Source organism: Triticum dicoccoides, chromosome 6B (assembly GCF_002162155.2).
Source record: "Triticum dicoccoides isolate Atlit2015 ecotype Zavitan chromosome 6B, WEW_v2.0, whole genome shotgun sequence".
Classification (NCBI taxonomy): Eukaryota; Viridiplantae; Streptophyta; class Magnoliopsida; order Poales; family Poaceae; genus Triticum; species Triticum dicoccoides.
The window spans coordinates 407,599,908-407,604,827 of record NC_041391.1 but is presented as its reverse complement, the minus strand read 5'-3'; the positions used below and the strand labels follow the sequence as shown (position 1 = coordinate 407,604,827).

Sequence of the window (4,920 nt, the reverse complement as noted above, 5' to 3'; positions counted from 1 at the left end):
TATAGCTGAACTAAAATAAACCTTTTCCGCAATAAATGTGCTTGTTTTTTCTTTGTTTTTCTTTGAGCATATATTCCTTACATACAAGTACATGTATAGTAACACACTACAAGTTCACACAGAAACCTGAGATATCGTCACATATTAGTTTTTCTGTAGACAAAGAAAACCCATTATACATATGGTCAACTAGTAATTTTAAATTGTGCTGAAGGCACACAATAAAGAATTAGTCATTCTGTACATCTTGGTGTAATCAAATGTACTGCAGAATTTCCCAAGCAAACATCCACATTTTTTGTGAATTGAACCTTATTCATTTTTTACATAGAACAAACCGAAGTAGCATTTTTTGTGCGGATGGAATCTGCTACAGAGAGAAGCAACCAAAATCATGTCACTTGCCGGCTAGCATCCACGAAAACTGAGACAAAATACAGAAGATCAAACTAATAAAACGCTTGCTACATCCATCAGCAATCATGCATGACCAAGCAATGTGCAAAGCAAAGGCGCTGGTGTTCTCCCAGAGCGTGCTCGACTTGGACGGATGTGCAGCACTTGATGAAGTTGGTGGCCATGACCCGCGATTCTACTTGTACTGGTGTCAACGCTCCACTTGGACGGCTGCCAGCACCCCTGCTGGACGAGCTCATGCCCTGAGTCCTAACAAGAACCTACATAGCATCAAACATTTCAGCTAGAGAAACATGATTTTTTAAGCCTTCTCTGCACTACAAGACATCAAAAGCAGCAATTATACAAAATTTTGATGTACTGAGCCATTGCTTTTTCTGACCTTACAAAATTATGGTCTCTCAAGATCTGAACTAATATACATATTTGTCAACAAACTTATGGTCTCTCGAGATCTGAACTGATTGTGTTACAAGCACACGCACAAATTCCAACGAGCTCATGCAAGTACTGTTAAAAAGATAATCAAGTTCAGTATATTAATTGGGAGAAGTTCAAAAAATAAACTTTTAGAAAGTTGTACTGTTTTTGCTATAACAACTATAGCCATCTTTTTGCCAACCATGTATATTACAGGGTTATAAAATAAGGTTTTTTGAACTGAATTAAAATAATAAATTGTACTGAACACCTAAAGAGCTTGTTCTTTTTCACATCTTCCCAACTACTCAATTAGCAGAACACATGTACGCATTTTAATAGCAGGAGCAAAGTGCGAGAGAAAGACTACCGTGAGAGTGTCGTTGACGCATGCAGGGGACTACCATCAGCTCTGAACTTGGACGGCTGCCAGCAACCATTGTGGACCGGCCGGTGGTGGTGTGACCCAACAAGAGGAGGTCGGTGGCTGCGCAATGTGTTGCCAGGGCGATGCATAATAATTAAACTGAACGGATTTTAGATATTGAACTGTATCAAAAGAAAAAATTGGACATGACACGCACATTAGCTTTTGGTTTGAGCTTTGTTTGTTCAGATTTCTGAAGTCCTGCAGCGGTTGTACCTGAACTTGTGCGACGCATTTTTTTATTTAGTTGAAAGCATCTATTTTTTTTCTTCAGAATATGCTACGTGGAAAGAGGAAGGGCGGAGGCATTGAGATGCATACCTAACGCACACATGCAATAATCGCACGCATGCGCACATGTGGTCGACGGCGGCGCTGCGACCTGTGGTCTGCATGCTGCCTTGAATGTGCACCATAGCATTGGCCTGCAGCTGGAGGAGAACGCGTCCTGCAGCTAGAGGACACTACTTTAAGCTGGAGAGATGTGAGTGCGCGGTCGTGGGTGACGATGGCCAGACCTCATCGTTGCGTCGGTGAACGGCCTTGGGTGTCGGCGGTGAACGGACTATGGTGCTGACGCTGAACGGCCTAGGAGCTGTTGTGGCTCGAGCGTTCTGCATAAGTATCCGTTAAGAAAAATATGAGCCGTGTATTATCAGCACAAACCACTTCTATAGCTATTCATCTCACTAGCATTTACATAAACTACTAAGTAGCACAAAAAAAGGCTTGCATTAATCTAGCACAAAAAATCACCTCTGTTGACGCACATAGACTGCTAATGTATTCTAAACTTCCATGGTTGTGCAGCAAAATAAGAAAAAAAAATCCTCTGCCATACTAATAATTTGCAGCACACAAAACTGGCCAACAGTGGCCACCTAGGGATTTATATGAACACCCACCAGGCACAAACGCTACACACAACTCATGAGACAATTTCCTGCACAGAGTGCTTCAGAGATTACTTACAGTTTAGTATGAATTATGTGTAAAAGTATCTAACACCAATACTATGATGAAATGGATCTTATGCTGTTGCAGGGCATTTTTCATCACAAGAACTATGTTTAGGTTGGCACTCACCACTAAACCAACATTAGGGTTGCAGATCTACATGAATGAAGGCAGAGCATGTGAAAGTCCAAGAGTCTGCACAAATATAGCAAAGGTGAGATAGTCAGTTTGCAGTAATATGTAGTAGCATTTGTAGTATCGGCAACTCTAGTATAAATTCCATGAGTTTCTTGGTAGAAACAACTCCACCAGTAAGTTGTTACTAAATTTAACAATACTCTTTTTTGTTATCTAGCAACAGCAAATGTTTGATTTGAAGAGTGATGCATGGCACAAGAAAAACTTTGATACAGACTAGATGGAAGCAAAAGAATATAGACTAAAATAAGAATTTAACTGAACTAAAATTAGGATATTGAACTGAACTAAATTAGAAATTGAACTGAACTACAATTAGAAATTGAAGGAAACTAAAGTTTTTGCCTTGGAAAACCCACAGTATCAGTATCAGAAACCAATTCTTGGACATGCCGCTGCAGGTTTTAATCCACTTTTTTCAATGTGTATTACGTTCACCACGGGCACCCGAGACCATTCACAAACCATCAGCTATCAGTTCAAGAGTTTGTCCATCAACTAGGCTTTGTCCATGTCGTAGGTACGAGGTCACAGCAGCAATTATTGATAAAATCATTTTTTTCATCCATCAGCTTGTTTTTGTCCATGTTGTAGCTATGGGGAGAGAGGAGCAACATCACATCGTGAGAGAGGATGCATCATCAGCAGTTCAAGTGTTGGTACAGAGCACTTCTTAAAAAAGATGGAACAGAGAAAGAGTAGTATTGAGATAAGAGACAGGATGGGAGGGAGTACACGGGGGTGGCAGAGGTGGACGACCTGAGTGCTACGTCGTTGAACGGCCTCATGTTGCAGCGGTGAACGGCCTGAGGTGGCCGCGGTGAGCTAGAAACAGTGGGGTTCCAGAGGTGTTGTGTGGCCGTTGGGTCCTGACGGCGGAAGCATCCCGGGCGTGGGCACCGGAGCCAGCCCATCTGCGCGAGGCAGCATGCGCAATGGCTGTGGCGCATCGGCTCGTGCAGCCAGGGGATGGGGGGCGCGTGGGGAGCTGGTGGCGTTCAGTGGCGGGGAGGCGAGAAGGGGAGCTGATGGGCGGCAACGCGTGCGCAAGTCCAGGCGGGCGGCGGCAAACGGATCCGAACTGCTGCCAGCGACGAACTCGGCCACCCTAATGCCATGGGATTGGACTGAGGATGGTGCACTAGGGATAGTTAGCAGCTCGCGGGGCCGATGCTGAGAAGCGGCAGCACGGAGACGACGGTCTTCAAAGCATCTACCACTACAACTTCAAAGCACAAAACTCTCATGTTTTTTGACAGTTTTACTTTTATCTGAACTTATCGGTTTCCTGACTTCGAACTTTCAGAATTGCATACAACAAACTTCTACAAGTTTTCTTTTAATTCTCGATTTTTTTTTCCTTTGTGAATTCCTCCAGTTGTAACAATGAGCTTGTTTCTGTTTTGAACTCACAGATTCTGTGTAGTGAACTCAACCTGTTTGTGGCTATTTTTTCTTAGAGGAAATTTTGTGATCTGAGACCACTTCTCTCAGCCTTATACCCTTTTGAACTGATGCCTTCAATTTTTTGACACAATCTTTTTTCTACATAAACAAAATTAACTGAAGGGAAGCTCCTTAACCTGGAAGATGTACTGAAAATGCACGCTATAGTGACCTGAAGAACCACCAATTGTTGAACTGAAATACACGAGAAGGAGCATTTACATCCAGGGTAACTCTATGTTACACAACAATAACTGAATATATATGTCTATAAGTTGAAGGGTAACCGACCTCAAGATGCCACTTCCTATGAGCCTTATACATCTTCCTACCAATATTCATCTATTTTTTAGTTGCTGCCTTTGAGTTTTTTACGCATCTTGCCAAAAGAAAATGGACCAAAATTTCAAAGATGAACTGAAAAATATGAACATAATTTGAGTAGATGGATGATGGCAAATGATGAGCAACACGTTTGCTTCTCTTCTTGGCCTAAACTGTACATACACAAAGGATCTGCCCCGGCATAGCTAATTGAGATCTCTAGCTAATTAACCCAGCCACAAGACACATCCCATCACACAACACTTTGCATACGCACATTTATCTATTCCCAGAAATTCTTTTACTGAAGTTGAGAGCAACAAGTTTGAGATTATCAGTAGTACACCCACCATACCAATTTTCGAACTGAACTTCTTGGCGTTCAAAAGTTCAGAAATTTAACCTCTTTTGTAGTTCTCCACGTGCGGTGGGTTGTCGGGGCGGCGTTGAACCGGCACTCGTGGCGGATGTGAACGGCCTGGGTATGTACAGTTTAGGTTCGGGCGGCGGCTTCTCTTCTTGGCCTACGCGCTGAAGTGGCGGGGCGCATAGCCGGCAGGAGGCTCGGGCGGCGGCGGGACGCGGGATGGCCGGGCGGCGGCGGGGCGTGGGATGGCGGGCGGTGGGTGGGCGGAGGAAGGTTGCCTGCGGCGCGAAAGAAGGAGGCTGGCTGGGCGGTAGAGGACGGCGACGGACGCGGCAGCATCACGACAGCGCGTGGTAAGAAGGGG

General features: G+C 44.0%; 1 long non-coding RNA gene across 8 annotated transcripts; it reads right to left on the bottom strand.

Annotated features, from left to right (window-relative positions):
- Positions 1–222: 222 nt before the first annotated feature.
- On the bottom strand, positions 223–4,914 carry LOC119326278. Of its 8 annotated transcripts, XR_005157887.1 has the most exons (6): positions 4,593–4,914; positions 2,351–2,416; positions 1,586–1,878; positions 1,422–1,480; positions 1,208–1,324; positions 223–677 (listed from the first exon to the last, which is right to left on the bottom strand). It is a non-coding gene; the product is annotated as an uncharacterized LOC119326278 (long non-coding RNA). The 8 variants fall into 8 exon arrangements; XR_005157890.1 differs by adding an exon at positions 4,003–4,060 and having other exon boundaries at positions 1,208–1,878; XR_005157885.1 differs by having other exon boundaries at positions 1,208–1,480.
- Between the last annotated feature and the right edge of the window lie 6 nt (positions 4,915–4,920).